Genomic DNA, 13,644 nt, shown 5'->3' on the forward strand with positions numbered 1-13,644 from the left:
ACAGCACAATGCTGAGCAATACTTATTCTATCCTAAACTTCCAAGCTAGTATAGTTTCCTCCCATTCAGATTTCCCACATAATGCTTGGTTTTCACTCATGTCCTAGGTCCAGCTCATTCCTCCTGATATTTCCCAGTCCTTTCTATGTGCATCCCTCCTGCTCTTCCTCCTCTTTATCCCTCCCCTCACTAGGCCAGGATGTCTCACCCTATTCTCTGTATTGCTCACCATTGGCTAGTTAGCGTTTATTGGCAATACAGAGAACAAATGGTGACATGTTTACACAAACTTGAGAAAGGAGATACTTAGAATAAACATCACAATGCAGTGTCCTGATTGAAACCAGATAGTGGGGCAGAGAAATCAGCATTTGAATGAACAAGGGTAAACTCTACGCAGTCCACAAGAACATTATGCAAACATTATGCAAAAATATACCCAACCTTAGAGCCTGGGAGAATATTAGAGGTTACAATGGTGGTCATGAGAGAAAGAAGATGCTAAGGAGCTAGAACAGAGGAAGAGGGGCCAGAGGTATCAATAGTTTCCAAGATCAGTTTCCAGGTGAAGGTCAGAATGCTGAGGTACAAATGCTGGTTGAATGTGATGATGCCACCTTGGCACTGTGCTGCATGGCAGCTTTAAGTTCTTGGGACAAGGTGGAAGAAATAAACAATAGGTCTTGGACCATTTACTCAAATTATGCAAGGCCCAAAGGAAGTATTTACCGATCTATTCATTTTACAAATATTGACTTCAGCAGTAAATAGAAGGAGCCTCACATTCAGAAGTTAGGCAAGTGTTAATCAAATCTTCGGCTTTCAAAAATGCTAATTCTGGATAAAAGATAATTAGGCCTCTAAAAGCAAGATCAACACCAGTAGGTTAATGGATTAGAAATAGGGCTGATGTTGAATCTCATACTTATGATACAACTTTAATAGGAAAGGGAATCTCTAAAGGTTTTAAGGAAAATCAAACTGTCAAATGTCATGGCTGTGTCAGTCAAGGTCATTTCAAAGGGAATTGTAGGCAGAGCCAAGCTAACTCTGAAAGAAGGCCTGAGCCTTCTGGAGTATGTGGAAGGTGTGGCAAATGCCAGCATTGTACTAATGATTGCAGTTCATCAAGGGACTAACAAGGTAACCCCTTATTGGGAAATGCACTAGGAGGCCTTTGCAGGCCCCCAATATAAAATTTAAGTTGGTTGTTTCAGGTCAGCTGTGGAGAAACTCATCTACAGAGCAATTAAGCAGCACTTCTCTGGATAGAGCCATTAATAAGCCAGATAGCAAAGCCAGAGTAGCTCCAATATATAAAACAGAAAACAAATCTTTTGGCAAGCTGCTATAGATGATTAGAGGCCAAAACTAAAAGCACTTACAAATGATATTGAAATTGAAGGTTTGGTAGGCACAGGAGCTAATCTAACAAAAATTTCACAAGATTCCTGGAATCCAGCTTTGCCACTTCAAAAGGCATCTACATCGCTCCTAGGAATTGGAACGCTGTCTCAGGTAAAACAAAGTTTCAAATGGATTAAATGTAAGATCAGAAGATCAGCTGGGAAAATTAAGGCCATATGTGGCAGATATCGCCATACATTTATGGGGAAGAGAGATCTATTGCAACAGTGGGAAACACAGATTATTAGCATTCCTCTAACTTCAGATACAAGTTGTAAAGGAGAAAATATTCCTCAAAATGATATTTTAAAATGTCATCAAACAGTTGTTATCAAACAGTTACAGACTGTCCAGGCTGTCCAGAAGGAGGACACAGCAGAGGTTGGCTCTCCAAATTTTTATGGGAGGAGCCACTGCTGATAGGACACCAACAGCCTTACCATTAAAATGGTTAACCCACAAGGCTAACTGGGTAGAGCAATGGCCCTTAAATTAAAAAAAAAAAAAAAATACAGGCACTAGAACAGTTAGTCTAAGAACAGCTGAAGGCTCAACATTAGAAGAGTCTACTTTTCCTTGGCATTCTTCTGTATTTGTCAGTAAAAAGAAATCTGGAAAATGGAGGATGTTGACAGGCCTGAGAGCAACCAAAGTCATTCAATTTATGGGTTCTTTACAACCTGGAATCCTTTTAACTTTTTTGTTAATTAAGGCGTGGTCTATTATAGTAATTTATTTAAAAGACTGATTTTGTTTTTTGTTTTTCGAGACAGGGTTTCTTTGTAGCTCTGGGCTGTCCTGGACTCGCTTTGTTGACCAGGCTTGGCTTCAAATTTACATCAATCTACCTGCTTCTGCCTCCCGAGTGCTGGGATTAAAGGTGCGCACCACCACACCCGGCTAAAAGACTGATTTTTCGTACTGTACCTTTATAAGAATAAGATAGAAAAAATTTGATTTCACAGTGCCTACTTAGAGTAATTCTCACCCTGTTAAAATTATACCAATGGAGGGTCTTACCACAAGGAATGCTGAACAGTTCTACCTTGTGCCAATGTTTTGAACAATAGCTGTTAGAAATAATTCATAAACAGTTTCCTCAATCTATAAATTATCATTATATGGATGATAATGGTTGGCTGATTCAGACACAGATACCTTAGAAAGAAATGTTTGTTGAAACAAAGAGAATTTTGACATGGGGATTATAATTTGCTTCTGAAGAAAATACAAACAGGAGAGTCTGTTAATTATCTAGGATATAAGATAGGTCTATAGAAACAAAAGCTTTGATCACAGAAGTCTAAATCAGGAAATATCAAGTATTAACACTTAATGATTTTTTTTGTCTGTCTGTTTTTTTTTTTTTTTGAGACAGGGTTTCTCTGTATAATGGCCCTGGCTATCCTGAACTCTCTTTGTAGACTAGGCTGGCCTCAAACTCACAGAGATCTGCCTGCCTCTGCCTCAAGACTTCTGAGACTAAAGGCATGTGCCACCATTCCTGGCGCTTACTTAATGATTTTCAAAAAGTATTGGGAGATATTAATTGATCAAGGTCCACAATTGGATTGACTACTCAAGAGTTAAGTAATTTATTTTAAACCTTATAAGGTGGATTCAGATTTAAATAGTCCAAGAAAAGTATCAGATGAAGCTGAAAAAGAATTGGCTCCAGTACTTAAAAAAAAATTACAGCATGTACATGTGGATGGCTGGATCCAAAGCTGGATTGTATTTTAGTTATTTTGTCTTCTACACATTCTCCCATAGAAATTCTTATACAGAGAGAAGATAATATCTTTTTTTTTTTTTTTTGGTTTTTCGAGACAAGGTTTCTATGTGTAGCCTTGGCCATCCTGGACTGACTTTTGTAGACCAGGCTGGCCTTGAACTCACAACGATCCACCTGCCTCTGCCTCCCGAGTGCTGGGATTAAAGGCGTGTGCCACCACGCCCGGCTCTGAGAAGATAATATCTTAACATGGACATTTTTAGAACACAGAGTAAAAAATTAAAGACCTATATAGAAAAGGTTTTTGAATAGATTCTGAAAGGAAAATGAAACATTTTTTTGCATAGTTCATATTATAGGTATATCACACAATCTTGCAGAACAAGCAGTTATAGAAAGATCTAACTGTACTTTAAAAGATATGCATAATAAACAGAAAGGGGTAACAAAGACCCTCAGAGATAGATGACATAGTGATTTATTAACATTAAAAAATTTAAATGCTAATGAATAAAAAACCATCTCCAGAGAGACATTGGATTGTGTGTGTGGGAATACTGAATTAAATCATATTTTTTTTCCGAGACAGGGTTTCTCTGTGTAGCCTTGCCTGTCCTAGACTCACTCTGTAGGCCAGGCTGGCCTCAAACTCACAGAGACCCACCTGCCTCTGCTTCCCGAGTGCTGGGATTAAAGGTGTGCGCCACCACGCCTGGCCCAGTCTATATATTTTAAAGATGTGTTAACTTCAAAATGGAAACCAGGAAATGTGTTGTGTTGGGGAAGAGGACATGCTTTGTTTCAACAGGAAATGAAAAGCTGAGGATTTCTTCAAAATTACTAAAGATCAGATTTGGCCAGGGGTGAAATCCTGAAAATCTTGGCTGCAGACATGAAGGAAGAAAGCACAAACAACAACAAAACAGGTGATGTGGATGCTGATCTATACAAGGGAACAGCTCTGAGACTGGCGGAGACATGAATGTCCAGTAGCCAATAAATCTTGTTGCCTGCGGAGTCCTCAGGACATACCATTCTACGGCATCCTTTCAGAGAGCATGGATGGAGATTTATATTACAACATAAATGGTCTTATAAAGCTTATAGATACCTTTCATCCCAGAGAGTGGAGAATAATCTTTAGCTAATTTGTATACACCACACATTTCATATATGCTTTTATGCAGAAATGTATGTTACCTTCAAAACTTTGTATGTTTTCAGAACAAAAAGACCAGACACCAATGAAGACAAGATGAGCAGCCAAGGTGATCCAGCCTCACAGACTGCCTTAATTACTGTTTCTTTAAAAAAAAAAAAATCTGCATCCAGAACAACTTCAAAATGGCCAGCTAAGGTGGTCCAGCCTCACAGGCTGTTCCATCCAGGTCTTCAGCTAAGCCCTGCACGTTTCCATCCCACAGAGCCTGGCAAACAATGTTACAGCTAGCTCTCCTAGGACTCGGCTGATGTCTCAGTTCTCTCGAGGTCCCCCAAAATGCTATTCTCCCCCCACGACACACAGCAGAAAGCAATTTTAAGTAAGTGACGCCGCCCCCCCCCCCATTTCAAGAGATGGAGTGGGGTAGATGTTTTTGGTCATTTGATGGGTGATGGATGTTGTCATTTAAGGGGGGAGGTTGGTTGCAAGTTGTTAACGGTCTTGGTCGAAACAAAGTAAAGGAAGTTAGATTCAGGAATTTCTTTTTCTCCTCTCTTCTGTTCTTTTTTCTCTCTTATCTAGTGTTACTGGGAAGGTGGGTGAAGGGGATGAAAAGAAAAAAAAAGGGGGGATATAGGAATGATAGGATAAAAGGGAAAATTATTGAGTCTACTTTTAGACTAAAAAGTAATTACAAATCTCAAATATTTTACATTGGTATAGATTATTGTATATTGATACAAGTTTAAGGCTATATTTTGCTACAACATTATATATCTTAACTCTTGTTTTAGATATTGTACCTATGCAACTCATTTAAAAATGTAATGTAAAAGTTCTAGTCCTTGAAATTTACTTTTACAAATTGTTTAGGGTAGTTAAGAAATGCAAGTTAGTCGCCTTTAACAATCAAAACTGTAGTCTTATTAGTCACTAGTTTAGTTAATCATAGAAATAAGCTTTATTTTTGCCTCCCGTAGATGTTCTCAAATACTAAGTTTAGATAGTAAATAGCTAGAAACAAGCAACATTTACCTATTCAAATACACTTCAGTAGATAAATGGTCTTCAAACAATGCGGAAATCTACAGAACATGGCATTTAAAGATGTTTTAATAATGAAAGGCTTTTTTTTTTTTTGACAGTGAGACACATCTTCTCCTGGCACCAACCCCATACCACTTCAAAGTAGATGATGGGCATCAAAGAACCTCCACGTGGAGTTTGCCTCAAATGTGGTAAAGCTAACTGCTGGCCCAAACACTACCCTTGTCCCAACTGCTGGCGTGCTGTCCAAACTGTGGACAAGTAAGACACAGTCAACTGCTGAGCTTTGCCAAGACAAGGTAGGCCAATCCTTCATAATTCCTGCTTCATTGAAAAGTCTGTCAGATATTCTGGGCCTGTAGGCTGAAAATATGGATGCTCCAACATTGCAGAGGAATCTTGGGTGACTGTCCTGGTGGCCAGAAGTCTCTGTCACTTTTATAGTTTTGTGAGCTGTTTTTCTGCACTTCCTGTTTATTCAGGTAATAATCCTTTTCAGGTCTCTGATGGGATTGAAGGCTTAGATGGTTATAGTCTCATAATTAAGCTTAAATTGTTTAGGATTAAGAATTTAAGGTCTAAAAAGATATTTGTAAGCTGATAATTGCAAGTTATGATAGAAAGTGATATAGGTACAGAACTTTGGACTCATCAAGATAGGACAGATAGTGGAGTACTTTCTCCAAGGTTTCCAAATACAAGTGGACTAGACACTGTGAATGTAATTCTTATCTGATAGTTGTAATATTTGTTCTTATTGTATATAGGGTTTTTGTTTTGTTTTGGTTTGGTTTGGTTTGGTTTTTTGAGACAGAGTTTCTCTTTGTTATCTTGGATGTCCTGGACTCACTTTGTAGACCAGGCTGGCCTCAAACCCATGGTGATCCACCTGCCTCTGCCTCCCAAGTTCTGGTGTTGAAGGCATGCACCACCATGCCTGGCATATATAGTTTATTGATGTTGGAGAAAGACCCTTTTATTGGACTAAAAGGGGAAGATGTTGGGATGATCTCCTGGTGCACTGCGTAAAGATTGTCATTGCATTATTATTCAAATGCTGATGTCTGCACTAGCAGAGAGCTGAGAACATGCCAGACTTTGGTATTGCTACTTTTAGGAAGCATCACCTCAGTGTTTTGTAAGCATCTTCTCCATCACCTTCTGACTGGTTTAATACAGAGTTGAATGACCTAGAGCAAAGTAGAAGAGGACGCGCAGGCTATGCAGCAGGTTAGGAACTCGGGGAAAGAATCACACCTTGGGGATTCTCCAGCCAGACCCAGAGGAAGAAACAATTGCTGTTGCTGAGGAGAGGCAATGAGCCATGTGGCAGAGCGTAGATAAGTGTAAACAGGTGAACTTAAGTTATATGAGCTAGTTGGAAACAAGCCTAAGCTAAGGCCAAGCTTTCAAATAAATAAAAGGTCTCCACGTCATTTCTTGGGTGGGTGGCTGATCAAGACTGTCAGGTAATAGACCATGTCTAGGTGCCATTCACTGTCATAGGCAGCTGGCTAGTGAGACCCTCCTCAGGGCTACTCTGCCTCTTTTCCCCCATCGAGTTTTCTCCTCCTATAATCTTGGAGGGAAGACCTGTGATTCATGTTAGTTTCTGGAACTTCTTGAGATTTGTGAATTGTGTACTATCTGTGTCTGAGGAGCCTCTCCCCTCCTTCATGGTATGAATGTTTCAACTCGGAAGAAACTGCTACACAACAGAGCTACATCTTCCAGTGTCTTCAAGTTATTTAGTATTTTAAAGTTAGTGCAGAAGTCTGTCACTTCTTTTGTTAGGCTTATTTTTAGCTGTGCCTGTGTGCTTGTTTGCTTGTCTTTCAGGTATGGTGAATGAAAATTTCTTCCTCTATGTATTTATAATTGGTATATAGTAAGACTATTGATTTTTTGCATATCTATTTTGTATCCTGCTACATTGTTAAAAGTGCTTGTTGGTGTACTCTTTAGGGACTATTAAGTATATCATGTGTACTTTGGGATATTTTGGCCTCTTCATTTCCTATTTGTTTCCAGTTCTCATTGTTTTGGCTAACGTTTCAATCAGTATGTCAAGTGAAAGTGCAGGTGCAACAACCTTGCTTCATTCCTGATTTTAGAGAAAATTCTGTTTTTTCCATTGAATATGATATTGGCTGTATTTTGTTTGTATATATGTCACCATACATTCCTTCTTTTCCCTAATTTTTTTAGAGTATTGTTTTTTCAAGACAGGATCTCTCTGTGTATCCTTGACTGTCTTGGACTTGCTTTGTAGACCAAGCTGGCCTCGAACTCACAGAGATCCACCTGCTTCTGCTTCCTGAGTGCTGGGATTAAAGGTGTGCACCACCACGCCCGGCTAGAGTTTTATATTTTATGAATGTGTAGCATGTACTTTTCAAATCTATTTTAGTTTAGGCTTCTTATACCTCTACCTCCCTTCCAACAACCCCCAACAATAGGTAGGAGAGAATAAAAGTTATTGGGGAGAGGGGGCAGAGCGCTCTCCTTAGCTACTTCTGGTTGGTTAGGGCCATCAGGTTCTTTGGGAAATATCAACCTCAGTTGTAAGGATATCCAGCAGTCCAGCTGACCAGCAAACAGCAAATGAGCCAGGAGCCTTCTTCCTCCTTGAAGCATCCTCCCTCTGTCCCCTTCTCTCTCTCTCTCTCTCTCTCTCTCTCTCTCTCTCTCTCTCTCTCTCTCTCTCTCTCTTTCTCTCATTCTCTCGGATCATTTCTTTTTTTAAAAATTATTTATTGTGTATACATTTTTCTGTCTGCACGCCAGAAAAGGGCACCAAATCTCATTATAGATGGTTGTGAGCCACCATGTGGTTGCTGGAAATTGAACTCAGAACCTCTGGAAGAACAGCCAGTGCTCTTAACCTCTGAGCCACCTCTCCAGCCATTGGATCATTTCTTGGAGCATCCTTTTCCTCTCCCTGGGCTCTGGTATTTATACCCTCTCCAAGTCTTCAGAATTCCGCTAACTGCAGCTGGAAAAGACCATGCCCCTCTCTGAGCTGCATGAGGCTGTTACCAGCTTCAGACAAACTAAAAGCAGCCCCACATCCCACACTTGGGAATAAAACAAAAAACCTGCTTACATAACATAACTGAGTTTTTAAAGAAACCAAAACTTCCACTACAGAAATGTTAAATTTTGCCAAGCACTTTATGCTTTTATTGAGATTATCATTTGATTTGCCTATTTGTCATATAGTTATGTTTATCAAAGCATCCTCATGTCTCTGGATTCAATGCATTGTTGAATTCAGTTTTTAAGTTTACAATTAAGAGCTTCCATGTCGGTGTCATCAGTGATACAGTTTGGTTTTGTTCTGTTCTTATGAGGGCAACACTAACCTCAGAGTGGATTTGTATTCTTGGAAGGCACAGAGTTCAGTGAATTTGTCTAGTCTTGGGCTTTTTGTTGTTGTTGTTGTTGTTGTTGACAGACTGTTTTCAGCTTTGACCTTTAGTTTCCCAGATCATTACAGATTAAGAAACCCCCCCCATGCACACACACACATACACACACATGCACACACACACACACACACATATACATACATCACACACATATAAAGTTGTGTGTGTCTGGGTGGTGTGTACTCATGAATGTGCACACAATTTTCAGGAGTTCTCTCCAGTGACATAGACAAGCTAAGGAAAAAAGAAAAAAAAAAAAAGAATAATCTGGTGCTATCACTTTAAATGTCTGGTTTTTTTTTTTTTTTTGTGGTCTTTTTTGCTGTTGTTTTCCATTTAATATTCTGTAGTTTAGAGGTACTGATGAATATAAAAAGAAGGCCAAACTGGGAATGGTGGTGTACACCTTTAAGCCCAGCACTTGAGATAGAAGCAAGGGGAATCTCTGTGAATTCCAGGACAGCCTGGTCTACACAGTGAGTTCCAGGACAGCCTGGTCTACACAGTGAGTTCCAGGACAGCCTGGTCTACACAGTGAGTTCCAGGACAGCCTGGTCTACACAGTGAGTTCAAGGACAGCCTGGTCTACACAGTGAGTTCAAGGACAGCCTGGTCTACACAGTGAGTTCCAGGACAGCCAGGGCTGCATAGTAACACCCTGTCTCCAAATAAATAAAAGGGAGGCCAAAGGAAATATTTAAAAGGAGAATACTTGTTGAATTTTTCAGTTTGAACGTTCCTATCCGCATGCACATACAAATTGATTATTACAAATTGTATTATTGTATTGTATTTGTTTGTTTGTTTGTTTGTTTATTGAGACAGGGTTTCTCTATTTAGCTCTGGCTGTCCTGGAACTCACTCTTTAGACCAGGCTAGCCTCGAACTCACAGAGATCTGCCTGCCTCTGCCTCCTGAGTGCTGGGATTAAAGGCGTGCACCGCCACCACTCTGTTGGTATAGGTTTTAGAGCAGTTGATGATCCCAAATCCACGCAGGGACTGTGTACATACTGGTGAAAGCAGCTCCTCTGTCAGCTTGATCCTACTTGATCATGAGTGCGTCCACAACCTTATTAATTTATAGGTATCTGAAGGTGTGCCTTTAAAATCAAATGTTGCTTCTTCTACTACACCCAAGGAGAAAAATGAAAAGACAATGATAAATATCTCTTGTCATTGAAAGCTACAATTACGGGGTTAACATGTAAAGATCATTAGCTCTCTGAGTACTTCTTCTTGTTCTTATTCATAAACCTCATTTATGTTCATTAACAGCTCTAAGGCTCTTGCTGGAATATGAACTTGCCTGGGATCTGGGAGTCAACAAAAAAATAGGAAATGTTACAAAGTGTGTGTGTGTGTGTGTGTATGTGTGTTTATGTCTGTGTGTATATGTATATACATACACACATATATAGTTTTATCTTTGATAAAAGGGTTAAATACTTTAGATAATGATAAATCATATATATTATAAATTTTGTCCTAAAATAGACTATAACAATGGACAAAGTAAAAACGTAAAGCCAAGTCACAGAAGGCCTGAATGCATGGTTTATGGCAAATGGACTTGAGGACAATACACTTACCGATTAGCTTATTAATGTTTCTAAGGTTATAGTAATTTATTCTTGTTAGAAAACCTGTCTTAAATGTCTAATCACTTACATCTTTGTTAGCTTCGTCCAACTTTGACCATTTCGATCCTTATGAACGTCTTGTGAGAACCCCTCTCCTATAGTTACATTCTTCATGATGCAACGGGGCTTGCTTGATAATGCCAGATGCTGATATTCCTGAAATATCACTTTATATATGAGAATTTCTAAGTAAATCAAAGTGCCAGTTTTGAGAAAAATAAATTCTAAGAAGGAATAAAACCACTTTTCACGTTTTAGACATAATAAACATTGGAATAGCTTCCTTCCCTCTTTAAGGGTTTTTGACATCACAACTGACAACATAAAATTTATATAATACTTGAAAGACATAAAGTTAATCTACTGATCCACTGAACATTTAGATTTTATAACGGCACACTATAAAAGAATGAGGAAAATAAGCCTCCCAGCCCCTTCAAGGTTTATATTTTTAGTTTGAAGTTTATTTTGGTACTAAAAAATAACTTAAGTTAAAAAAAATTGTTATTTCATAAGGTTCTCAACCTTAATACAGTTTCTAGTTTTGTAGTGAATTGTTGAGACAGAGGTAACTAAGACATGAGTTAACAAATATCTTCAGTATATCTAAAACTATGTTTATAATTATGTCAAATGCAAATGTTATTTATGTACAGAGACGAGATTGCAGGAAGAGCCCAGTTTCTATTTCCCACTCTATAGACTTCTGTGTATGTTGTCAAAATGTCAAAGTGAAGCCTAAAGCAGGAAAAGTTTAACAAGTTTGAACGTGAGCTTGGTTCTTGCTAATCTGAAGTAATAGGTAGAGTCAAGAATTAAAAAAAAAACCCCGCAAAAATAAGACCTGGTTATGGAGAAGCACTTACTTCAATAAAATGGGTTGACTTTTCAATATATATAGTCCATAAGAGTAATTAGTTGGTGTGCGTGCATGTAGGACATCCCTGGCTCAGGTGGTACCCTCTCCCTTGGATGGACACAGACTCCATCAGAGTGAGCTGCATGCCAGCCTCCATACAGGGTATGGGTGCAGGGACATAGGACATCAGAGTCTGTCGCTCCTGTGCCTGGCTAGCAGGCAGACTGTGGAACAACCTCCCCCTTATCTTCAGAGAAGATGATTGCTCCTCGGGTCTCACACAGCAGGGGCATGGATTCTTTTGCCTATTGGAGGATCTTGGAGTTTGTACCCACATCCTAAATGTCTCAAGCAATGGAGAGCAAATAGCAATTACTCACCAGCCGGAGTCTCCCGTTCTGACATACGATGGCGGTGTTAACAGTGAACCTGGACCTAAGCCTGACACCTGACTGGGATGGGGCCTGCACGCCAGGTCCGTTTGGCTACATCCTGTATTCTGGTCTTCACTTCTCCTCTTAGCACAGCTAATCCCGTGGCTGAGAGGTCGATACCTGATGCTATGAGGGGATGTCCACATAAATATAATGCAGCGACTCTGCTGTAGGCCGTTCAGCACAGTAGGATGAACTATGGACACTCATTTCAACACTAAGCTTGTTATGGATGGACCACGCCTGGGTAAGGGCATAACACTTATGAGTAAGAAGAGACCTGGACTAGAGCTTTTTGGAGTCACCTTCTAGGGACAGTGGACTCATCACCCCTGTGCCCACCACACCTGGAAGTGGGTTGGTCAATGCGCAGTGGGAGTTTGAGGAACCCTGCGGCCCTGCTCCCATTGCTAACTGGGAAGCCAGTGCGCCCATGCCTGGTAAATGCTTGAGGAATTCAACAGGGGATCCCAGTGCAGTGTCGTCTTCCCTTTGGGCTCAGGGTCCTGTTGACTTTAGTGTTTTCTGTAGAGCTAGCCACCACGGCTCCCAGAGTGCAGCCTGGTTATTAACATGGCTGTACCTAGGAATAGCAGTTATGTGACGGCAGTTGTTTGCTTTCTCCAGTGATTCATGGCTGGGCATGGTCTCAGATAACATCTTGCCCTTGTGTGGATGGCAGATGGCATGGATAGTCTCCTGGGAATAAAATAGGGCCTTAGGAGTCTGCCGTGAGTGAATATGCCGATAAATCTGCAACAATATGTGCACACTGAAAGAGGATTTTCCCAGTGCCAGATACAAGGGCCATCCAAATGTTTTAGAAATACCAAGATCAGAGTGAGCTCAGCATCTTTCATATGTCTAGATGGAGGGGATCTTCCCACACAAGAGCAACAGGTACAAGAACTCAAATGGAAAGATGTTGTATTATCAGTACAGGGTCCGTGTTGCTTACAAAGCCTCAGGGGAAAGATTTACGGAAATTTAAAACAAACGCTATATAATCGCATCACTGTCCTGACCTCCAGACAAAAAGATGCTGAAGCAAGTTGTTTCTAGCTAAGAACCAGGCACATACAGGCCTCCATATTCTGTGTGGAACATGGGCCTATCAGCGCCTCCCTCCTAACTGGACAGGACATTGTACTCTGCCTTACACAAGTCCACAGCTGATACAGCTCAACTTAGCCCACGTCTCACTTTATTAGTAGGAGCCCCTGGCAGGATTAAAAGAGCTGTTTTCATCCCCTTAGCAGCGGGGCTGGGAGGCCCGAGGATGAGAGGGACCACATCTTCAGACGTACACTGCAGTGATCTGTCTAGCTGTACAGGTCAGGAGACAGGCAGCTGAAGCTTTAGGACAACATAGAGCCCTTGGGGACCCCAGTTCTGAAGCAGTCTTGGGGAGCAGAAGCCTAAATCTGTGAACAACAGAGAAGGAAGCACTGCGTTCTTAAAGGGCCAGTGCTGCTTAGTGCTGTAGGGGGAATAGTCAGAGGTTGGTTAAACAGCTGAAAGCCTGAAATTAGGAATCGAGGTTACTGCCTCTAGCAAGGCCTTTCCTCTGGGTGGTTTTGAGTCTGCTCTTTCCACCTTGCATCTTATACTGCCCAGTCCAGTTCATTATTTCACAGAAGTTACAAAGTTTCAAATGGTGTCAATTCTGAACCCAACCAACCAGGAGAAGCCAGGATGCCTAGCCCTGATGCATCAGAAATCTAAAGTTGTAGCTTATATGAAATTAATTGACTCCAAAAAGAAAGCAGTGAAGGAGAGGAAAAAAAAAAAAAGAGAGAGATAGCAAGTCTTACATTAGTGTGATGAATAAGACAGAATAAGCCGGGTGTTGATGGTGCATGTCTTTAATCCCAGCACTTTGGAGGCAGAGGCAGACGGATTGCTGTGAGTTCGAGGCCAGCCTGGT

Source organism: Acomys minous (assembly GCF_964271855.1).
Source record: "Acomys minous genome assembly, chromosome: 13".
In the NCBI taxonomy this organism is placed as follows: Eukaryota; Metazoa; Chordata; class Mammalia; order Rodentia; family Muridae; genus Acomys; species Acomys minous.